Source organism: Rhinolophus sinicus, chromosome 2 (assembly GCF_057876585.1).
Source record: "Rhinolophus sinicus isolate RSI-liver-muscle chromosome 2, RSI-T2T, whole genome shotgun sequence".
In the NCBI taxonomy this organism is placed as follows: Eukaryota; Metazoa; Chordata; class Mammalia; order Chiroptera; family Rhinolophidae; genus Rhinolophus; species Rhinolophus sinicus.
In genome coordinates, this window is record NC_142502.1 from 143,982,753 (window position 1) to 144,008,403 (window position 25,651).

Below are 25,651 nucleotides of genomic sequence, written 5' to 3' on the forward strand. Positions count from 1 at the left end.
CTTACCAGGAAGGTCATGGAACTGAAAAATAGTCACTACAGTTTATGAAAAGGAATCATCTCAAAATGCAAACATGGTAAATGCAGGGCCCCTTGCTGATGAACATTGCAGTAAGAAAACATGGAGGGAAGTGAAGCCTCTCCGGGCTCAGCTCAGTAATGGAGACCGTTGGCCATACGGGCCCTGCCCACCAGCCAGTACTAAAGCCCTTCAACCACCCATCTCAGCTCCACCCTGGGCCTGAGCCAGTGTCTCCTCTCTGACTAGCTGGTGAGGCTCAGGTAGGTCTTGCTGCCCTGGAGTCCCAAACAACCAAACCACATTCTCACCCAACGGCAGCCCTTCCCAGATCTCGTCACAATTGTCTTCCACATGGTTGTTGTTAAAGCCAACAATGGGCCTAACCCAACCAAGGCCAAGTTGGCTGCATTCTTTAGACATTCCTGTGAACGGCAGCCTACAACTGTTAGTCCCCGTGGTCAGCCCTTTCCCAGCCCATTTCCCCCGTCCTCCTCAGCTTACCAACAAGATGGCCTGGTCTCACCAACAGTGCAGTCTGGGCTACGAGAGCCCACACCACGCTTCCCAGCCAACGTCATTTTGTAAACAACTGTATTATGGGAGAAAAACACTGTTCTTTGAGTCAGAGAGCTCAGGTTCAATTCTCAAACCCCACTATTTATAAACTGGTGGGAATTCAGGTGTGGGTTAGGAATCCAAACTTCATTTTCTACCCTTGGAAAAGTGCAATAACAGTAGCTACCAACAGAGTTATCCTCAGATTAAGTGAATGTCTGACAACACTACGTAAACTTAAGAGGTTTTCTTATAAGTTGTGCAGAAGTAAAAACTGTAAAATTTATATTATTGGAATCTCGGCTCTCAGTGAAAGATTTGTTAAATGAGTATATGAATGAATAAAACCTATATTTTACATATTTTGTTGAAATAAAAGCTATAAGTTGGATTAAAATATACACTAATCTTAAAAGAGCTAAATGTATCTAACATCCTAACGATGACCTAAATTTTGTTATAAAAACCTTTTTACATACTATGGTAACTGGAGCTTCCTCTAAAGCTCCATTGTCAGCACCCACCATCGGCCACCTCCACTTGTGATCTATTTTTTTATGGCAATTACCCCCTACCTGGCCTCACTGGCTCTGACTGGGGTTGATAAGGCCCACAGGCAGGGGAGACCTCGAGGGTTGTAAACCGTGAGTACCAGATGGAGGCAGGTTCTGATCGAGGCCAAGCCAACCCAAGAAGTGGCCAGAAAAGCGAAGGTAAGACACGAGGCTAAAAGTATCCGTTGGGGCAGGAGATAACCAGGAACATCAGAGAGAGCAATCAGAATGGGAGAGGAAGTCAGGATGCAAATGTACAACATATAGAACATGAGACTGAGAGCCGGTGGGGGCTGAGGCAGAACATACAGTCCCGGTTTCACGGGCCCCAGTCATGAGACCATGTCATCAGCCTCCGTGTGATGCTTTTGAAGACCTTCCCTCTACCTCTCCCCAGGGCGAATACTGCCTGCCTTTTGCAGGGGGTTCAGCGAGCAGCACTCTGACATCACCGGCCTCTCTAGTTTGTCCTGTGATCAACTCACCCACGTCAGGTCTGCTTTGCTCAAAACCTCCTTTTGCACAAAAGCTTCCAATGTCTTGCCCTGGCCCCTTATACAATTCCATTCTCCTGGCTTTACTGCTCAAGGTTTCCACATCTGGCCCCAAACAACCTACTGGCCCTTTCTCCACCCTGCCACAATCCCACGTCTTCTGTTCCACGCATTCCCTAATTCATCTGACTCCATCCCAATTCCATGATTTTCTCACAAATTCTTCCTATCAAGCAAACCATGTCCCTTCTCTCAATCTCTCCCGATCTTATACTGGTCTTCAAGACCCAAAGCAAAATCCTCCTCCCCATGAAGTATTCATATTCCAGGATTGCTGTGCCTACAGTTGCTGACTCTCCTCTGAATTCCTATAGCCCCTGCCTTCTAGTAGCTGTTTGGAATAAATGTTTTTTGTATGGTGGTGTTACACTGTTACCTTTTATCATTTCCATTATTTAATTTTTCTGTTTATATCTTAATGAAAATCTTGTCATTATTTTTTGTATCTTGCAAGTGGCTAAGAGTGATGCTTCAATTAGAGCAAGCCTTTAATAAATATCTATTAATTGCTTTATTCTTATTCTAAAGACTTCCTTCTTTCTGTCCTCAGAAAGGCAATTCTAAGACAAGAAGTGTCACAGTGGTGGTAACAAGCATGCTCAAGTCAGACCCCCAGGACTCAAAGCCTGGTGGCCCCGTGGACCACTGGTGTGACTTCAGGGTATTACTGAACCTCTCTGTGCCTAAACCCAACCCACAGAGCTGCTATGATGTCTAAATAAACTAACCCACATAAAGCACTTAGGTTCTCACTTACATGCAGTAAGCACTTAATAAAAGATACCTAGTGCTTGCTTCAGCAGCATATACACTATAAAAAAAAGATAACTATTATTAGAGTAGAGGTCAAAAAATATATTTGCTGTTTGCAAGTTTTATATCTTCTATTGGGCTAGTACTATGAGCTGAGAGAACCTGTAAAATGTGAATAATGAAATGTATTATGTTTCCTTGAATGCCTAAATTAACTCGAAGTGTTTTTCCTGTGTATAGACTGATGTTCTGTCATTTCTTGAGGCTCATTAAACATATTGTGCTTGGCTCTCCAGGACTTCGGGTTAAGTTTTGCAGTCCTGGAATCTTTAAAAGAACTAAAGTCCCTTTGGTTCAAAAAAGAAGAGGGGGGGGGGAGAGAGAAGGGGGAAGGAGGGAGGGAAGGAGAGAAAAGAAAGAAAAGTAGTTTGCCCTCCTACTATCCTTCAATTGTTTTCGTTCCTGAAAATGGGGTTTGATTATTTTTAATAGGGAAAATGTTGCCATAGAACAATTCAAAATTGATTTATTAAAATTGACAGATTATCCAATCCTTTACCATAAAAGGATGCACCCACACTCTCTGCAAGATTTTCTCCAAGAAACCTGGGGCTGCGAACGCCTTCCTAGAATGCTATCAATTTAAATGATTGAAAAAAACAACACATAATAAGTGACAGATTTTTCAAATCAGATAAAGATGGGAACCAGATTATCTGTCTGGGGGTGATAGATTGCAGCAATAATAAATTCACTTGAAGACACTGGATCAATTTTTAATCAAGCCAAGAATTATTATTGCAGAAAGATAAAATGACCCATGAGAAGATGCCTTAATTTTCCACCAATCAAATTACAGCCTTTCTAACTAAGATGTAATGAGATCCATGGAATATCCAGGTTACACTTCCCACCTAATTACCCATGTTCCCTGTCATGTAGTGATATACTAGTGGTAAACTGACCTCTGAATTTGCTCAGACGAAAAGGTAATTAGTTTTTCCACCAGGCTGTAGTGAAAATAACAGCAGTGACACATGTCATCTCCTTCCACCAAGTCACAGTCTCTGAGGTGTTTGTTCTTAAAATATACAGGATATGACCTACTGGGTAATAAACTACACAGTCATTAAGTGAAGCTTGTGTCTGACAGAAAAACAGCCACCATCTCTAAGTTGAGAAAAAAGGGCCTGGAGGTAAAGCAAATCAGTCCACACTTGACATTAAACTTTATCAGCAGGGAACAATGCTTCCTCCCAACCCTCCCCCAGGAACCACCTATCAGGAAATGGAACTTGTAATTACTGACAATTGTGAAGACCCTGTAGAGAGAGCCATAGTTCCATCTGCCCCGCCGGTTCCCATCTCTCCTTTCAGGACTTGGGATCTCTACCAACTCGGGTTCCTTTCCTCATCCAAAAGCTGCTGAGAGCGGCAGTATAAATCTAGGTCTTTCCCTGAACCAATCCAAGTCCACATTCCCTCACTACTTATTCATTCAACAAACACCTGTATACACCCTTTGCTTTCTCCAATTCTTGAAACAGATCATCCCACCCACCCGGATCAACCTTCGTCATGAAATCCATCTGTTCTTCATCCCTGTCACTGAACACACAACTGAGCTCTTCTATATGTATCGGAAATCATTCAGTTTATCACTTATTTCAACCCACTCTTAGCCCCCTCCTAATGCTTATATGTGTCTGTAAAGAGACTATCAGTATATTAGTGCCCAGGGTCAGGCTTAGACTTCCAGTGTTAATGATAATCAGTTGTTGGTTTGAAATGAAGTCTCTTTAATTTATTCCTGTGATTAACTCCATAGAAGAACTGCTTACATTTCACCAAAAGTAGGAGAATTGCAAAGATCTTGCATGTTCAAAGAGTGCAAGGCCAACCCGGAGTCCTACGTCTGACAGCTCCCAAAAAGACAGGATGTGTTACGCTAATGAACAGTCATCCTTCGTGATGGGGTTTACATTTGGAACTCAAATGAATGCAATGACTACAAGATTTTTTTTTCCAAACTAATGATGTTTGCCCAAGTTTCCGTGTTTTTAAACAGTACATAGACACTTAACCCATTTTGGATAATGTGGGATCCTTCAAGTCATCATATTCAAGGCATGCTCATGGCGAGGGCCAAATAATGACCCAAAAGATGTCAATTATTCTAATGTAATATCACGTGTCATTTCATTCAATTGCAGATCTCAACACTAATAATCCCAAAATTTAATAACTAGCAACTATTAGTTGTTTTGTTTTTATTGTTCAACATACATATATATATATACAACATATATATATATATACACAACATATATATATATATATATATATATATATATATATATATATATATATATATATAGTGGGCTGAACGTTTGTGCCCCCCACACACACAAACACACACACATAGGTATGCTGACACCCTAACCCCTACTGTGATGGTATTTGGAGGTGGGACCTTTAGAACGTAATTAGGTTTAAAGGAGGTCCTAAGAGTAGAGCCCCCCGTGATGGAATTAGTGCCCTTATAAGAAGAGGAAAAGACACCAGCGCTTTCTCTCTCTCTACCATGCAAGCCACGAGGAGGACCTTCACCAAGAACAAAGTGACTCTGCCTTGATCTTGGACCTCTCAGCCTTCGGTACTGTGAGAAATAAGTGTGTTGTTCAAGCCATCCAGCCTATGGCATTTTGTCATAGCAGCCCAAGCTAAGACAATACATAAATGTATTATGTAATACGATAATTGTTATATCATACATTACCTTAAGATGAACATATAACAACACATAATGATGAAATAATATCAACCAACACTCTTTCAGGGACTCTGTTAATGTTTTTATATTCATTGTCTTAACCCAACAGCTTCAACAGGTAACTCCTGCATTCTAATTTTACAGATGGAAAAATAAAAGTTTGAAGAGGGTAGCTGACTTGTGCGAGGTCCCATGAGGGATGAGAACCCAGGCAATCTGTCCCCACGCTTACCCACTAAAATACAAAGTGAGCTTTCTGGGAAATTGGCAAGTTCCTTTGCAGTTACTCTTTAACCAGGATTATAATTCCTGGACAACAGCCCCTGCTATGAGGTACTGCTAGTGATTTTTCTCCATTTTTATGATATCTTGCCTTTGGATGTTACTGCCTCCTCTGAGCATTTTGTCTTAGAAATAATTGGCTCAAGCACAAAAAGTTATCCTCAATTTAATGAATTCCAGCAATTTATCGTTTTGATACCCCTTCCTTGCTAATTTATTAATAACAATTACAACAAAATTGGCATGCTGTATAAATTCTTATATATTCTCTTTACCTTAAAATATTGTCCCTGATGGTCTTAAAAGGTGATGCATTAAGATTTATAGGTTATTACCAGCAATATAGCTAGAGCCAATTGACCATAAAAGCCAACTATTCTTAAGTAATTCAAAATGCCCATTGTAGTGAATGGAATATTTGCTTGAATATGTCTTTGGAATATCAGTATTTCAAATATCCCTTTGCATCCTTGCACTTGGTCAAACCAGTGCTTACACATTACATGAATATATGCTGCTCCCTCAGAGCATATTTTTATGGATGAAACTGGACAATTATTTAAATACAGACAACTGTTCATGGATTTATATTACTTGTCGGTATTAATTGTCTGAACACTAGCAAGTAGCTCATGGATTCAACAGTAAATACCTTCACAAATCTTTATCAATGAAAACAATTTTAAATGGTCCAGCATTACAAATCTATTGATTTTCATAATCTAAACAAGTTAATAAAAAGATAGTACTTTACTCTTACGTGTTGATATGGCACAAAAGACTTGATGTTGACCAAAAGATTTTCTACACATCACTTTCATTGACTTGCTTCCTATTATTATACAGTATTGAAAAAAATCCCTTCATGGGGTGACCAACTGTCCCAGTTTACCTGGGACTGTCCTGCTTTCAGCACTGCAAGTTCTGTATCACAGGAAACTTCTCAGTTCCAGGCTCTTCCTAAACCTTCCTTCCAGCCACCCTCCCCAACGCTAATTCATTCTGACACCATAAAGCCTACTCTCAAAATGTGTTGAAAGCACCACTGATATACAATGTAAATGACTTTTTCCAAAAATGTATGATTTCCCAATATGCATAGCTCTTAAGAAATTGCTTCCAGCACAAAGACCAACACAATGGGACCTGCTAGCCAAGACTCTAGGTGCTGAATTCCTTTCACCTGAAAACTAAGACAGGATGGTAGCAGTGAAAAGGATTCAAACTTGTATAGACATCCCTTTTCTTCTCTTTTGCTTAAGAAAGCCCAATAAGTGAAGAACGTTTTAGCCTTTCATCAAGAAAGTAAAACTAGAAAGGTATTAAAGATTGGGAGAAAGGGTAATTAATTTAGTTTTGAATAAGGTGAATTGGGACAAACATACATCCAGTACATATTCAGATTTAAGTACCTGGGGCTGAGATAAGAGATGGCACGAGAAAGACAGGGTTAGGAGCCACTGGGTTACAGGTAGAAGTTGAAATGGATGAGATGAAATGGGGCAGATGAGATGTCCTGGGGAGAATGAGTGAGGACAGAGGAGGCAGGGGATGAATATCCTGCCTGGTCCCTTGAATCATATTCTTACAGTGCACAGCTCTGGATTCCACTGATCTAATTTCCTGTCTCTTCACCTTGCTGATTTTGAACTGGACAGTTACTCTTTTGCTAGATGGACTATTCTGCACCATTCCCAGAAGCCCAGTTTTCCTGACCTCCTCAAGGCATCTTCTCTGCAAGCACACTCTAAGGTTTGTCCTGGGAGCCCTACGGTAGTTAAACCTCTTATCTGAGCAATTCATTTTCTTTCTTTTTTTCTCCTTTCTCTTGCTTGCTTGCTTTCTTTTCCACAAATATTTATTTATTTTCCACAAATATTTATTACGCACCAATCATGCACTAGGGATTACTCCAGACACTATAAGCAATGAACCAAAAAGCATGGTATTACTATAGCATATCCTCAATGGCTAAGAGTTATTTTTACTAATTTTTAAAATTTTTCCTTGTTAAGAAAATAGTAGGAGGGCTTTGCCATCTCTGGAACTTGATGTTCTAAAGGGAAGCAAAAGTGCATATAGTTACTGAAGGTACAGATGATCTTTCTAAGTCACCGAGCACTAGAGCACTGGGATAATAAACATGGGATGTGTTATTAAAGGGAGACACATTAGAGTTTGAAGAAAGCTCAAGGCTCAGAACTATGTATTGACAGAGCTGCCAGCCCTCACCTCTTCCAACATAACCATCCATCCACTCAGCATTTCATAGAACAAACCTGTACCATCCTTTACAATATCTATTCTTCATTCAGTGGTTTGAAACTTTCTATCTAGTGACAATAAGTGTTCCTGGGAGCTACTGTGTCAAGGTCATTGGGACACTTTCTGAAATGCCTCTAATCGTTAATGGGAAGTTTGCTATGATAATAAGATAATAAGCATATGGTTGGCTCTCTTTGCAGAAACTGGGCCGTTCAAATTACATATTACAATGTCCTCCTAACCTCCAAAAAGGCGAGAAAAATCATTCTTAATTAAATGTTTAATGTTTAGTATAGTTAGAATATTAGTTTTAGGTCAAATTTATGATGCACTAGATCTGTGCTTTTTATGTTATTATATAGACTTTATAGTTCACTGAGATTTCTTATATAATCAATATGTATAGTATATTTGAGCCCATATATATGACAAAGCGTAATTTTACTCTTTAAAATTATTACAGGGGTTTATAGCTGTTGCATATTCACTTTTATGACATATTTTTGTCACATGTACAGTTTTTTGTTTTTAATTTTTTTATATTGGGGAACACCGTGTTTTTCCAGGGCCCATCAGCTCCAAGTCATTGTCTTTCAATCTAATTATGGAGGCACAGCTCACCAATTCCAGTCACCGTGTTCAATCTTAGTTGCAGGGAGCACAGCCCACCATCCCATATGGGAATTGAACCGGCAACCCTGTTGTTCAGAGCTCGTGCTCTAACCAACTGAGCCTTCCAGCTGCCCCTACAGCTTATTTAATGGCAAGTCCTTGGTCAGGAATGCAATGCCCAATTATGACATTGTTCTTATAGGAAAATGTGACTGCTTTATGACAGAGTTTCCAGGAATGGTTTGTGATCAAAGGCAGAAACTGTGCTTTGAAAGAAACAATACTTAAGAATGAGAATGAGTGTGTATGTGTATGCACGTGCACGCATGTGTGCACACACTACACTGTGCACATATAAGACCCCTCTCTAAACAAGACATATCACTATGCACTCACTTCCTCCACTCAGGCTTGGAGAGACACACTAATCCCTTTGAGATATTTTGCACCATTCACACAGGTTTAGTGATGGAGAAGGAAGGGCTACATGTAATTATCCACACGTCCATTACACATCCCAAGAACAAAAGTCATACTGGCACCTCACATACCATTTCCCCACTGCAGGTAGCAGAAAATCTCAGTAACTTCAGTCCCTGGCTTCTCCCCCTTTTTAGTGAGTCAAGAGTAAGTTCCGTTGCTTCCTCTGAGATGGACTTAGGGAAGATCGTGGTATGATGGCATAGAACCCACCTGAAGACGCCACAACTCCAAAGTCCACGTCACGGACTTCATTATGACTCTGGATGTCCTTTGACTATTTCCGATTCCTGAAATGTCTGTATTTTTTCACAACGTTTCTTATCTTCAGCACATATGTTCAATTCTTCTTCTAAAAGGATTCACTACAGGATACTATTTGATTACACCTAGAAAACTGCATAAACAGCAATTTTTGAAATGAAAAGTGCCCTTGTCATTCACTTCAGAGAGTAAGTTAAGTGTGGCAAATGAATGAGTGAAAAATTCCAGATGTCTGGAAAGGCTAGGATACCTAATAGGACAAAAGGTGGGGAGAATTTCTGATCGGCCTCCAACAAACCAATGCATTTGAAACCAGAACAAATGAAACCAGGCCATGAAGCTATGTAAACTCAATATAACTCACCCTTCTGCATCCAAAGTTTAAACAATCTCAGTTCAGTTACATTTTTGATGACGCAAGCCACAGGACATACCTTGACTGGCTGTGATAGCAAAGAGTTCATGCCAAGGAATGTACCTGGAAGTAAAGGGATGAAATGACCCCTAGCCGACTGGGATAACAGGTGTGGCCACTACAGTGGCAAGGTTGGCTGGCCAAGGACACAGGTATGAAAATTGCTGAATCCTCTCAGGGACAATGGCAAGCGCCCAGTCAGGGTCTCAGTTAGGATCAGCGGCAGCCAACAGAAACCACACTAGCTAGTTTCAGTGTAAAGTGATTTACTGCTAGGCATTAGGTGGCTTAAAACACCTATGCAGAGCTTCCAGGAATCATTCCCAAGGCCCTGTCACAGTGGAGGAAACCATCACCACTGCAGCTGCAAGCTGGTGAGTGGGACATGACAGCCTGTGGCCTGAGAGGTGGCAGCAAAGTGAACGCCTCATGCCCAGCTTGACACCATTTAATGCAGCTCTGAAACCTAGCCTCACATGGAGGTAGAACCGACACAGTACCGAGAAACTGAGCTCTACAGAAGTTTTTTCAAGCAGCTTTTTGTTTTCCAGTATCTGCAGCCCAGGATGTTGAAATGGATGTTAAGACCACAGATGGGAAGCTTGGAGTTTACACTGGAAAAGTATATCAGCTATGGAGCAAGGGAGGGTCAGGGACTTGATGGGATGCAAGAAAGAAGAAAATCTGGCTTCTTATCCAAAGAGGTAGACCAGCTCAAAGGGGGAAAACAATCAAAGATGGGAACTTACAAAGGTAGCCAGGAGTCAAGCCTGGAGAGTACGTGGTAGAGACCGTATTCATCACAGTCAACAGCTCAAATTTCTCCCTATGAGGAAAAGCTTACTAACAGGATTTGCTAGCAAATGTTGTTCTGTTTGTTTGTTTGCTCACCGATTTATCTAACCAGGCATCGAAGAGCTTCCTGGTAAGATCCTTTAAGCAGCTAAGGCTGTCAGAGAGACTGGATGGAAAGGGAGGGTCTTCATTGAATTCAACTCATGTCATCTTCTTTAGCCCTTCACAATCCCCTCTCTCTATTGGACAACATGTTACAACCCTTGGGATGCAGCCAGGGCTTTGCATGTAGCGGCAAGTTCCAGCACAGGGGAGATGAGGACAAAGTCACTTGTTCAGCCACCGCAGGGTTGACTACAGCTGTCATGGCCTCAGGCTTCTCGCAGTGTTTCACCTGCTGGACACTGAAATGAGGTTGCCAGCTTCCAAACTGCATAAATTAGAAGCCACGCCCAGGCCTTCCTCATGCATGTGTATGTCCAGTTGTTACGGGCCAATGTCTCTAGGAACACTTTGTATAGGCTTCCCCAATCTGAGTATGGAGAGCAGACCTCTGACACCAGGGCACACCAGTTACCTGAAACCAGCTTTACTCTTGAACACCAGGAATCCCCCAAGTGACAATGAGCTGTTGTTATTCAAGACATCTCTACATACTTTATTTGTTCCTCACTCCAGCCTTGACATACAGGCAGAAAAAATGTAAGGATTTCCACTTAAAGATGAGGAAACTAGAACTTAGTGCAGGTGAGGAATCTGCCCAGGTCCCAGGCCAGACAGCAGGCCCACTAATTACAGACCCAGAGGTGATTCTCGTGACTGCAAGGTGCCTACGGCTTCTGCTGTTTAGACCCAGAGCCTAGGAGGAAGTGGGGGAGGGGAAGAACTCAGAGGCCCATCCCAGAGCTGGAACAGATGTCAGTCAGATCACTGAGCCTCCCCAGGAAATACTGAAAGGCTTCATTGCAAAGAAGCCTTTTTAAGGCACACCAACCATTCTGAGGTCCTACTGGGGCAGAACACTTTCACATAATTCTGAAAACAATTTCACAATTGAATTGGAAGGAATGGGAAAAGGAAGGTAAGCTATAGAAGAGGGGGAAAGTCTAATGGTAATTTCCAACTTTTTTCAGTGTCCACACCCTATTGAAGCCTGACTGGCCTTAAGGCCTTCCACAGGCTGTACAAACTGCTAGATATACTTATCTTTCCATTTAATACTAATTTTGCTCTCAGAATGTCCCTTAAGGTAACTGAAGATAACTTAGTCAAGGCATACAGGATGGGAATGAGTAAAACAGGAAACCCATTTGTCCTTCAATCTGCAACTGCCACTCAATATTTGTAATTCCAAGGAAAGCAGAAGCTCACAGAAGGAAGGAAGGAAGGAAGGAAGGAAGGAAGGAAGGAAGGAAGGAAGGAAGGAAGGAAGGAAGGAAGGAAGGAAGGAAGGGAAGGAAAAAAAAAAAAAAAGTAGAAACACCCAACTTTGACTTTTGAAAAACAAGTTGCTGTAAGGAAAGAAATTACTTGCTTTTCCATCACAAATTGGCTTAATAATTATGACTGGGAACATTTACTGAGAACATACTTTGTGCCAACTGCTACTGCTGAGCCTGTGAAAAACATTTCACTTCACAACATCCCTAGAAAATAAGTATTATTCCCATTTTACAGATGAGAGAAATGAGGAGCAACGAAAATAAGTCAGTGATTCTCAAATTTAATGTGTAAACAAATGACCTGAGGATCTTACTAAAATGCAAATTTTGATTCAGTGGATCTAGGTGGGACCAAGACCTAGAACTTGAGAATGGTGGACGTAAGGTTCAAAATCCTTAGTTCCACTCCTACCCACTATGCCAATGGATCCGGGACCCCCAGTAGCATCCCCTGGGAATGTGTTAGAAATGCAAGTCCTAGGGTCTCACCCCAGATCCACTGAATCAAAAACTCTGGGGGTGGGGTCCAGTGATCTGTGCTTTAATGAGCCCTCTCGGGGATTCTGATAGCACTCAAGTTTGAAATGATCACACTATGCTGCACCACGGTTTCTCCATTTTCGGAATTCTTTCCTGCCACTTTGCATTTAAGTCCTGGAAGGTCTTTGAGGTTTTGACATGTTATAACCCCTCTGTGCTAATTACTATCATACAAAAGGTAGTTTGTTCAAACATGGCTACAAACATATTACCTCTCATGACCTAAAGTACAATGCCTTTGTCTTCTCCATACCAGAGAAGAATGGCAAAGCAACTCATGCAACCGATACGATGAAAGGCAAAAGAGCAACTAACTGGCTTTCCAAATCAAATTGTTTATATGCTCCGGGGTTATAAAGTATAGCTGAGTTGCTGCAGGCATGTGCTTTATGCCCGGGAAACGACCATTCTCCTAGGCCTAAGCACAGAGCACATTTCTGTACAGGGATGGAAATGTTTTCCCAGAAAATTCCCCAGCACAGCAACAACAATGATGCAATCATTTATTTTTCACATTCAGAACCACAGAACTTCAGTGCTTCCCCAAAGCAGGCCTCTGTGGCTCCCAGAAATAAAATATATATCTAACCCTAAAATGGAGACTAAATGCAATGCTAAAAAAAGAATGGAAGAAGAGACAAGGAGAGTAACATTTTTCTACTTATCGAGCCAAAAATAATAGTATCCCATTCTGTTCAATTTACAGTCTACTTAAGGTCTGCTTTGGTACTTACTTTATCTGACCTGATACATTCATCCTCACTAAAGCGCCCACCTCAGGCTCGCTCTGGCCAGACTCCAGTCGAGATATTTTATAAGTTGAAAGTGTGATAGGCTCCTGATGACAGCACATATTTTCCTCCATCTGCACTAAATTCAAACCATTCTTCGCAGCCCTATTAGACATGAGCAAAGTCGCTTGTAGCCAGTAGGTGTCCTTTGATTGTACTTTTAGAATAGCCCATGAATAAAATACAGTTGGATTACCCAAGGAAAGCTGGTAACTAACTATGACAGCCTGAATAATCAGGAGAATTCTAGTGTTTTATCTGGAGAACTGTCTCCCCTGATGCCATTGGAAGTTTCGTGTTATATTCAGATTCCTGATTGCAGATAATCCAGAAGAGTCACTTTACATGTCAAAAGACACGAGAAAACAACACCAAAGCATAGTAACGCTGCCAGTGAAGGAGCAGGCACGTGTGTGCAAGACAAAGAGAGGAGCCTTCTGTGGAGGATAAACCAACCTCACTCTCTTGCTGTACAATCCTCTGTCCCTAAATTCCAGCCTTTTCTCTAAAGCCCAGACTTCCTCCGCTCTTACCTTTAGGTAGTTAATTAATTGGCACCCACGTCCCCAGGACTCTGATTCCTTACCTTGCATCTGAGCCTGGCCCCAGAGAATCAAATACATATTCACACCCTCAGAAGCTGAAGCTCTTACCATATTTAACAAGAAGCATCTCTGACAGTAATTGGAGTTTCGTAGGAAGGTAAATAAATGGTAAGATCATAAGAACACACTCCAGTGGCCCTATGCATCCTGGAAATGATAACATCAGAGAGCAAATTTAACATAAGGCCTCGGTGGAAATGAATTTTCGATAAACAAACAATGTGAAGAAAGCCTCACTTTTGTCATGTGTTATTCCCATTGAAGAAAAGATGAATATTCTGTTTCATATGTTTGTTACCAGAAGCCGCCGCTTCATTTAATAGGAGGATTTTCACTTTCCCACTGGTGAGACCACGTGATCATCGTATCTTGGCCGGCAGCGGACCAGCAACCTTACCCGGCAGTGCCTTTTAATGCAAATTGTCCAAATTGTTAAATGTGCTGTGAGGTTCACACTTCAAGTGAGTTGGTTTAAAGGCAGCTCATCTTTTTCTTTTATCCACATTGAATGAAGCACCGTCTTCTAGGACTAAGAAGAAACTTGTTCTAGGACAGACTTTTCAGCCTCAGCACTACTGATGTGTGGGGGTGGGTCATTTTTTGTTGTAGGGGCTGCAGCACGCAGAATAATGGCCTCGCAAAGATGTTCACATCCAAATCCCTGGAACCTATGAATATGTCACCTCCCATGGCAAAGGGAAACTGAGGTTTACTGATAAGATGTGCTAATCAGCCAACCTTAAAACAGGACCATTATCCTGGATTATCTTGGTAGGCCCAAAGAGGAAGGTAAAACAGCTGGTCAGAGAGAGATGATGATGTAAGGAAGAGGTAGGAGAGACTGGAAACATGAGAGGGACTTGACCCACCATTGCTGGCTTTGAATATGGGAAAAGGGGCCACAAGCCAAGGAATGCAGGCAGCATCCAGACACTGGAAAGGCAAGGGAGTGAGTTCTCCCCTACAGGCTCCAGAAAGGAACGGAGCCCTGCTCACACCTTGGGAGCCCATGTCAGACTTCTGGCTCCCATGTCACACCTCTGGGAGCCCATGTCAGACTTCTGACCTACAGAACTGTAGAATAATCAATTTGTATTGTTTTAAGCTACTAAATTTGTGGTAATTTGCTATGGCAGCAATTGTTATGACAGTCCTTAAATTAAAAAGTAATGCAGGGCCATTCTGTACATTGCAGGACGCTCAGCAGCGTCCACGGCCTCTACCTTGTAGATGCCAGTAGGACAATCCCTCAAGTTAGAACAATCAAAATGTCTCCAGGCACTGCCCAATGTATCCTGAGGGGTAAAAACCGCCCCTGGCTGAGAACCACTGCCCCAGCACTACCTGACCTATTTATTTTTAGAATAATACCCTCTTCTCACCATCTGGGCATAAATACATCCTTAACCTCAAACTTCCAGACCAACTATAGTGTAAAAAAACAGTGATTTTTATTTTGGAAAAAACCTTTTTTTTTAATCAAACAAAAAAAATTCCATCATTCATTATTATACCAGGAAAAAGCAAGCCTCAGTCGATAGCAAGCAAATGAGAAGGTGTGAAAGATAAAGGTTAATATCAGACTCATGCAGGGAGTTGGCCCATTACCAATAATGTTTTTAAAAAATAGTAACAGTAATGAAAGTAACTAAGGGCTTTATATCTATTACCTCATTTAACTCTCAAAAACACTGTGAGCCACAGCTTGGAAGTATTGTGACATTCTTGCCATCATCTGAGTGTTATTATAGCTGACACTTCAGAGGTGGAGATGAGGTGAACTTTTATTCAAGGACAGAGTAGGTGGAGAGAGTAAAGGTTGTTCTGGAACTGAGGTCTAGCCCAGCGGACTAGGTGCTCTGTAAATGCTTGAAGGTTGTTTGGAGAATGAAGAGGCCAACACCGAACAGCAGAACTCAGGGCTCTGTCTCAGCCTATTCAGATCCTAAGACCCTCGGCGTTTGACTAGGTGTTCACAACTACTTCTGATAAAATCATACGCACACAAAGAGATCTTGGAAAATGTTTTTCAAATAAGAATTATTAAAACTCATAGTGATTCCTAAAAGTTAGGGCTTTTTCCCTCCAGCCCCCCCTCCCCACCCCCAGTACTGGTTAGTTATTTCTGACTACAACCCCAAGAGCTTTTAAAAAATTCTATTTCATGGGGAAGTACAAGCAGGACTTCTAGAGGAAATCTCATCCCCATCTGATCCCTGACACCGAACAGCCCTTGACTTCACAGGCTATACATTCCTTCAGTTTTTCCATTGTCATCCTCTTAGTATTGTATAAAGGATTTACCTCAGACCCAGCTTGAAACTTGTCTGCAGTCCTACTTGCTCTGAGGGCTTCGGAAATGATAGAGCAGCCATCGCTATCCCTCGGCACCATCTTGGTGACCAAGTGGCCATGCTTGTATTAGGACTAGCTCTGTCTTCTGTTCTCTTGGAACATGACCCATCCCCCGGAGCCACCTCATTAAAGCATCAGTCACTGGACAAACTGCAAATTCCACGTTTGGCTGATTGATGCCTTGTAGAAATGACTGAGCGTTTAGATACTAGTGTTTTTTTAATTCATGGGGATTCAGAAAGGGATTCCACAGGTGCACTGTGGGAGGTTAGGAGACAAAGCAACTCTAAGGACTGCCAGCAACCCCGTCCTGCAATGCACCGAAACTGTCACGTCCACATTATCCATAAAGGACCATTCTGCTAACGTGGATTTTTCTCTTTTCCAGCTCTGCAATATCTGGCTCACTTTACTATCATATTAAATGTAAGAAATCAATGCTAGACCCTTTGCCTTTGCAGAGTCCAATGTCAGGAATATTTCTTGCTTTACTTGAATTTCCCTTTCCTCTGCTTTTTAATTTTTTTTTTTTAATCCCACTCCAGGAGGTAATCAGCCTCAGGTTGAAGAGAAAGAAATGCATCAGAAAACATCATTCAGATTATATTGTACTGATGTAGTGCCAACAGCACCCCCAAAAGTGGATGGTAGTTATTTAAATTGGTTGTGTGGTGAAGCTGTTTATCACTTTACACGAAGCTAAAGTAACAGAGGCCAAACCATTTCTAACATCCAGTCAGTAATTAGGGAGAATAAAATGCAATTTCAATCTGCACAAAAGCACCTAAACGGCTACTGGGATGACAAGCCCCACCAGAAACCCCTTTCAATGGCTGGAAAACCGGCCTGCCACAGAGTCTGGATGCTTTTTCAGCAGGATCAGGAGTGACTGGTCAGCAGTACGTTCTGCTTTAGGCATCAAAATGGCAGGAAGGAAACGCAGGGCCAGTGGGGCATAAAACCACACTAAGAAGTAGAACACTGTCAAATCGGGGCCTTCAGTAGCTTTCACCTTTAGATCTTTTCAAGCTGGGCTACCAAGGCCCTGAGCAGCTCCTGCAGGGTTACTGGCTGTAGTTCGCTGGGGCTCCAGGAAAGAGAAAAGGAAAGAGTTTTCTGTCCCCATTTTAAACGAAGAGGCCTAAACCAAGGCTAAGGATGTTGATGATTGTCATTCCTGATAAAAGGGAGAAATTTAAAAGTTTGGCCCGTTGTTTGTGGGAAATGTATTCAACAAATACTTATTTAGTACTTCCCATGTGAAAATGATAGGCTCTGGGAAAAAAAAAAAAAAAACAGAAAGAAATCAATATGTAAGACATGGTGCCTTTTTCGAAGAATCTAGATATGTACACAATTCAGAATATAATTCAGAATTCTAGATAGAATATAATTCAGAAGTAAATACTTGCTATAGGAAAACAACACCCAAGTGTCCCCATGCCACCCACAACAATGGAGGGATCAGGAAAGGTTTGGGGAAAGCCACAGTATTTGGGCAGAGCCTGTTAGTCCGACGGTGATTGTAACAGATGGAAAGGAGAGGCCGTGGGTGGGCACTGCAAGCTGGAAGCACAGCTGAGAGCAAAGGCTCAGAGCATGGGTGTGCAAAGAACATCTGGGGGCACACTGCAGACTGGAAGCAAAAAGTTAAAATGGAAAATGCAGCTACCTGATGTATATTTCAAACAACTAGCTAAAACTAGCTGCCAGCACAGAGTGCTGGGTACAGACAACACACCCAAAAGTGACCCCCAATGAACCTCACCCTTGTATAATCCTCTCCTTGAGCCTGAGTGGCACCTGTGACTTGCATCTAACCAACAGAATCTGTGACAAGTGACAGGATGTAACTCCCTTGATTACATTACATTATGTGTCACAGGCTGTTATTCCTGTGATCATGTTATGCTATACTTATAAGGCTTTATCTTCATAGACACGAGAAAGAGGCTCCTTACTGGCTCTAGAGAAGCAAACCGCCGTATTATGAGGTCACGTAGTAGGCAGCCTCTCAGAGCTGCACGGCATCCCTCAGCCAGCAGCCAGCCAGCAAAACAGAAGATGGATTCTGCCAACAATCAGAGGGAGCATGGAAGCAGATCTTTCCCCAGTCAGGCGGCCAATGACACCTGTATTACAGCCCAGTAAACTTTGATAATCTAGATAACCATTGTCTGGACTCCTAGGCCACAGAAACTATGAAACAAATGAGCGTTTTTTTAAGCCACTAAGTTTGTGGTAATTTGTTATCCAGCACAGAGAACTAACACATTGGGATTAGGTAAATAAATATTGAAAAGGATTGGCATTCAAGACCAGAGCAGGGAGGCCCTTGAATATCATGTTAGAGGAACTGAATCCCTTCATGGAAGAGTAATTATTCATTATGGCCCTACACTCTTGGGGGCGGGAGGGTAGTTGCCAATTACAGACACCTTTTAGTCCCCAGGTTTTACAACTTTTTATTTGTGTTATTTTAAAAATTGTGCATCCCGATAATTAAAATCAGTTAAATAAAAACAAAATGGCACTCTGATGAAACTTCATATTACAGCCTACAGGACACCTCGGACTAGCTTGGTTTTTATTCTAGATTTCCTGTCGTCCCACCCAGCTTCTGCCTTCACCAACATGCAAGTTCTTTTCCTTCCCTGCCAGCCAGACATGCATATGTGAAACACAAGTGCAGCCTTCATTGTCAGTGGTTCTGATGTGAAAAGGGGCAGTGCAGTCCTTTTAAACTGGATCCAACCTCTCTGCATGTTACAAAATTAAACGGCTAAAAGAAGTAGAATAAGAAGGCAATGCTTGTGGAATGCACAGTGCATACTGGCGGAGCGTGCCTCGTGACGATTTGCCTGCTTGCTTCTCCTGTTCAGTCGTTTCTTTTGAAGGCAGTAGGTTTTCCTCTTGCCATTCTGTCTTCTTCAACTTCGACCTCATCGAATTTCTCAACCTCAGCCACAGGGGGTTTGTCAGACATGGTTGCAGAGGAAGCCGAGTGAGATGCGCAAACGAGGTGTCTGATCTGCAGTCTACAGACACCTTTTTAAATGAACTACCATATATAGGGTGCTCAGCACAGTGCCTGAAATGTAATAAATGCCGTAAGTATACACTATTATCGTTGCTGCTATTATCATTATTATTTCTGGTTATGAAGAAAATTCCTCAAGAGAAGAAGGTGCTGTTCAAGACAAAGGCTCACCTAAGAAACATTACTCTCCTTAGGACGTACGTAAGCTTTTGGGAGCATTGAGAATCTGAAGAAAATGACATACTAACCACCACCAAGAAAAATGCACACATTCACATAACACAACATTTTGCTTTCAGTTTCCTCGGATAAGAACCAATGTTCTAAAAGAATACGGAGAATGTGGCACTCTACGGCAAGTGGGAGAGTCCTCTGAAGACCCCAAGAAAACAGCGGACCCCAGAGGTCCTCTTAGGACCTCTGATTTTACCCTCAGCTCTGATGACAAAATGTTGTGACTATCTTCTTTGGCCAGTGCCCATTTCAAGTGCTGCTCAAAACTGCCCCAAAAGGGTGTTATTCTTACGGTAGAGACTATTCTCAGCTCCAGCTCTTTTGACTGACGGGCGATGCCCGGTGACTCCCCTAGTGAGAAGACCTACAGCACACAGCATCCGAAAGCTGGCCACAGGAAACCCCTCGGGCTTCCTACACATTTTATGGGCAGTCTACGGAACCCAGGGCATCAATCCCCCAAGCGTTGCCCCTCTCATGAAGCATCGCTGTCTCTCAACTCTGGTGTAGGCAGCACATGAGAAACTAAGGACTCTCCAATCTCATGAGAGTCCACCCATCCACAGAACAAACAAAACTTGCCCATCCTACACTGTATGAGCCATATAATTAAGCCAGATATAATTTCAGATGTCAGAGGCTGCCTGCTTCAGTTTCTCTGTTTTAAACTGACAACCATGTGTTCTTAGGACTGCGAGGCATTCACAATTAAGTTGGCATTTTAGCTTTCTGCCTGGGAATATTTCTTTAAATGTACATGAAAATGTAACGAACAAAATATAATGTGCATGGAATTGGTGAAAAGTGAATCTCATGCTTGCAATACATTCCACCGAGTTGTTCTGAAATACATATTATGTATGTGTGTGTATTACATTCACACAGTGGGTTGAAATTAATAATCAAATCTGCACATCATTTTTAATTCAATCCACATCTTTCCTGTCCCCCCAGCTGTTGGCCCGGTGTTTATGTGGAATACATCTGCCAGCCCTCAGCATTCTCCACAGTCACCCGTCCTCTGTCCCCAGATACACCTGCTTTCTGCAGCTGGTCCCCCAACAGGTGCAACGGAAAGCCTGGTTGATGGGCATTATAAACACCCCTGCTCCTGAGCATCTGGGAGGTAACAAAGAGCCCAATTCCAACTTCAATGTTCCTTCCTTCAGTGGAAGTGAAAAATACTCTTATGTGCTAGAAACTGAGTCTCCACCAGTCACTTTCTCACTTCAGGAAGAAATGTTTCAGGTCAACTAGGCGTTAACAGCTGTGCCACCTTCCCGGTTATTAACAAAGGTCTCCACAGGGCCTTTGTCATTCTTGGTTTGTCTGAGAGCCTAAGCCCGCAGCCAGTGGCCTGGATGCTCCATCTCCATCTGTCCTAATGATCAAGGCACGAATCTCCTCATGGTCCCCCATTTTGTAATCATTAACCACCTGGTTTTGATTGGAGAGCCCACAGACCAATGCGTCTCACAACACTTCCAAATGAGAACCACGTGGAAGCAACACGTACTGTGAGAATTACTGTTTTGCAATTCCTTGTTGATAGAGTAGTAGGTATTTCAAAGCAAGAAAAATTCAGAATAATGTTCAGGGTCTTTTTGTTTTGTTGTGCTGTGTGTTGGTTCTTATTATCTCAAACCCTGAAGTTTGGAAAGGGATTCAGATTATTTTTCCTGTGATGATCTGAAAAATACCTCATTCTATACTGAAAGCATCTATGCAATTAGTCCAGATATAAATACAGGCTCTAAAACTACGCTCTGTGGCACCCAGGTTAATGGATTAATGCAATAAAGCAATAGGTTACAATAAGGAATTTCAATACAATTAAAACCATAAAGCTAATGGTGATCTGTTTCAAATGAAGCTCTAGATGAAAATAAAGCACTAAAAGTCACTTATTCATTAAACAGTTTTGGTTCCACTTGCAGAAGTTCACAGAGGGCATTAGTCATCTAAAGCGTAAGATGCGCTTGAAATAAAATACATAAAAATGGCCTCTGTTCTGCTATTTATTTCGACACTCTTGCCTCCATGCCAATGGACTACTCCCCACATGCCTATAAGGCAAAGTTCAAATACCATTCCATTACAATCTTCTTGTAGATTTTACATCCACATTCCAAGCTACTATGTACAGCCCAGGAATTAAACTGGTCACCTGAGACACAAGAGGGTGGGTCAGGATCCCAGACTAGCATTAGCCGCGATGATGTCCCCCCTTGTTTGAAAGACTTACTGCATTACCCTGTGATCCTTAAAGGACCCTACATATCCCCAGGTAGTTCCTGATGCCCTGGGTGAATCGAGTCCCTTCATGAAATGATTATTCCATTTCAGTTTCTTTATTCATGTTGTGTAGTTACAGACCCTCCTGGTATTCTCTTGGTTTTTCTCCCACTTAAAACATCTAATATTGCTGAAAATAGGAGGAGGCAGTCTCTGGGCATGAACATACCTATCCACCAACAAAACACATGAGGGCTATGTCCAAAGAGCATGAGCTAGAAGTTCTAGGATCTGTGTACTCTATTTCCAAAAGCAGTGGGCCCAGGGAGGGGACAATGGTGTTCCACATACTTAGTGCCTGTCTTTTATGTGACATGTGCCCAGAGGACGCATCTCTGGGTATAAAAGTCCAAAAAAAGACAACCACATCCAATTGGAGCTTTCAGCAGAAAACATCCATCGGCAAGTGAAAGCTCTATGTGGTTTTCCCTGCACAGAAGGGTTTGTAACTCCTATCTTTTATAAATATTATCCACCTGAAACCTTAATGCTTTGAGAAGTCATGGGGAAGAAAAATACTGCTTGCTCTCTTCTCCTTGGTCTGTGTTGTGATTCTAAGACTAAGACAAAGAAGCTGCCAGAAACCTGATTCATTCACTTAGCCAGTGAGGTTGAGGGTAACACGCTTACATGTTATTCTTGCGGTCATAAATTCATCACTGTGCTGGGTGTCTTCCCCTGTGATTCCAGATGCCCTTTCCACACCTCCCCACTCACCTCTGTGCCCCAAGTGACTGACACATGACATATATAGATTCTTGCGAGAAGTAAATGGCACACTCAAACTAGAAATTTGCAAAGTGAATCACAAAGGTGTAAGCAGAGTTAAAGGAAACCAGCAGAGGCAGGGCAGTACTCTGGGGAAGCATCAGTGGGGAGTGGTTACCACCTGGAGGTCTTAGAGGCGAGAGAAGAGCCGGATGGAAGGACAGGATGGCAGCTGCATGCAGAGGGCTGCCTGGTGGGAGCCTAGTAGAAGAACACAGCCAACTCAGGGTCACCTGCAGGAAAAGTAGGTTATGCCGTGTTTCCCCGAAAATAAGACCTAGCCGGACCATCAGCTCTAATGCATCTTTTGGAGCAAAAATATAAGATCGGGTATTATATTATATTAATCATATCATATCATATCATATCATATCATATCATATCATATAAGACCCAGTCTTATAATAAAATAAGACCCAGTCTTATATTAATTTTTGCTCCAAAAGATGTATAAGAGCTGATTGTCCAGCTAGGTCTTATTTTCAGGGAAACACGGTAGATATACAGGGTACACCAGGGCCTCCCTGGACCACTGGCTTTCAGCTGGTTTTGGCCCATGAAGACACTGAGAGGAGGCAGAGAGTGAAAGCGAAGTGTTCGTTTCCGCCATTTTTCCTGCAGGTGACTCTGGGTTGGCTGTGTTCCTGTACTAGGCTTTGGCTCCCACCAGGCAGCCCTCTCCATGCAGCTGCCATCCTGTCCTTCCATCCGGCTCTTCTCTCGCCTCTTAGACCTCCAGGTGGTGACCACTCCCCACTGATGCTTCCCCAGAGTACTGCCCTGCCTCTGCTGGTTTCCTTTAACTCTGCTTACACCTTTGTGATTCACTTGCAAATTCCTAGTTTGAATGTGCCATTTATTTCTTGCAAGAATCCTGCCTGCCATAGTCAAAATCATACCTAAAAACAAAGGACTAACCCAATAAAACGTAGATTTGGGGAACCTAAGAAAAATATTTCTTTTCTAACAATAGTTTAAAAACAGAACATTAGAATGCAAACCATAGGAACCACTGCCCATGTTTTCATTCCTTCAACAATATCCATTGAGCTTCATGTGCCAGGCACGGTTCTCAGAGGAAATAATGATATCCTCACTCTTAGGGATAATCTAGAAAGTGTCCTCAGTGGCTTCCCTATTGCAAATGCGATGCAGGGGGAGAGGGGGCGTTATACAACTGTTCAGTGTAAGGCAAAAGGTAATGCAGGAAATTAACTTGTGCTGTAGAAGACAGCAGAGAAGTTGGCAGTTTTACTAGTAGCGTCACATTATATATCTATTGTTCTCAAATTTGGTTATAAATTAGATTCACCTATGAGCTTTCGAAAACTACTGCTGATTCACCTTCCCCTAAAATGTCTAGTGTTGGGGCTTTTTGAATCATCACCTAGATGATTCTTATTCATTACGCATGGAGTAGGGCAATGCTGTTGGTCTTTGAGCCACACTTTGAGTAGTAAGGTGTATGCACCATAATTACTTAGCCAATTTCCTATTGTTGGATAGTTAAGTGCTTTTTTATTATTTTACTATTGTAAATAAAAATGCAACAAACATCTTTGAACATACATATTAGTACAAATTTATGAATAATTTATTTTTAATAGATTTATAAAAGGGAAATTACTGAGTCAAAAAAGGATGTAAATTCCTTTTAAGTTTTTAGTACATATTGCTAAATTGATTTCTAGAATGCTTATACCAATTTACATTCCAAACAGCGATGTCTGCAATGTATTTCACTACATCCTTATCAACATTGAAAAATATCTGTTTTTGCCAATTTGATCAGCAGAAATAGTATTTCATTTCAATTTTCATTTCTTTATTAGTGAAGTTGAACTTTTCATGTTATCAGTCATTTACATTTCTTCTCCAGTAAATGGTCTATGGCCTCTGTTGGACCAGTCTTAAATTACTCCCTTGTCAAATGCTTCAACTCAGTCTGTCATTGATTTTTCCCCCTTTTTATGAGGCTCTATCTCCAATTTTATAATTGAAGTAGTAGGGAAAAATAAAAGCTCCTTTAAAGAAATTCAGTTTATTGCTAAGTTGTGAGAACATATTCCTACACTGACTTCAAGGAAGGGCCTTCTCAGATGCTGCAGACAGATTCTACCATAAAATTGAAACGGAAACCATACTTTTTCTTTGCCATAACATTTCCGTGTTCCAACTTGTAGCAAGGAAAGGCAAATTCTGTATTCCACTCCTTCAGGGATGGTTGTTTGCATGACAGTTTTTAATTTTAAAAAAGAAAGAAAGAAAAAGACATAGAGAAAAACAACTCTCATCCACATTTGTGCAGACCAGAGAAAAAGAGTCATACAAAACCATAGGGATAGCAAACACTGATACCACTACATATATATTTATGAAATGCTACAATCACGAAAGTAGCTCAAAATATAGTAAGAATTTCATATTATGAATGCAAGAGTACATTTTCAGTATTATAAAGCTGAGATATTTTAATCTTCTTTAACAAATGTGAACTGTGAACACTGAACTCAATACTGCCCAAAACTGAATGTTAAATGAACATGTATTAAGTGCTTACTATATTCTGTGTGTGTGTGTGTGTGTGTGTGTGTGTGTGTGTATCCAATATAGTTCAAAAAATACGTATAGTGTGATCCCTGCCATTGGCTAGCTTAGAATCATATTACCCAAGCTCATGATTTTTAAGATTAATTTTTGAAGGCAACTCCACACACTGTCAGTGAGAATGTAATTGGAATAATCTCTTTGGAAAGCAATTTTAGATATATTCAAGATCCTTAAAATTGCTTATAGTTTTAAATAAATAATTTCACTTCTGAGAATTCATCAAAAAAAAAATCTTAATATAGGAATAGTATTTCCCACAAAGATGTCCATAGCGGTAACATGTATACAATGAAAGAACGCCAACTTACAAGCAGTCTACGAGTTTATTCATTAACTAAGGTCAGCACCATGTAAACAGCCAAGCACAGGGGAGATGAAAAGCCCGAAGGGAAAAAAAAGCAAAATGTTGATGAGTAATTTCCTATAATAAGCATTAATTATTAGAGTAATAATGGGTGAAGAGTTTGCTGTTAAAAAGAATAAATGTATATATTGCCAATATTGTCAACTGTCCCTGTTTAATTTGGTTTTACTCACCTGGGGCACTGCCTGAAATGGAAAGGGGGGCCTTTGCTGAGGGGCTCTGAGCAGCCAGAAGTTTCTTCCCAGTTTGCGCCCTCAGGGAAGCCATGTGTATTGTAACATGGC

General features: G+C 41.5%; 1 pseudogene; it reads right to left on the reverse strand.

Moving 5' to 3' along the window:
* Positions 1 to 18,822: 18,822 nt before the first annotated feature.
* On the reverse strand, positions 18,823 to 19,042 carry LOC109437625 (thymosin beta-4-like; annotated as a pseudogene).
* Positions 19,043 to 25,651: the final 6,609 nt, after the last annotated feature.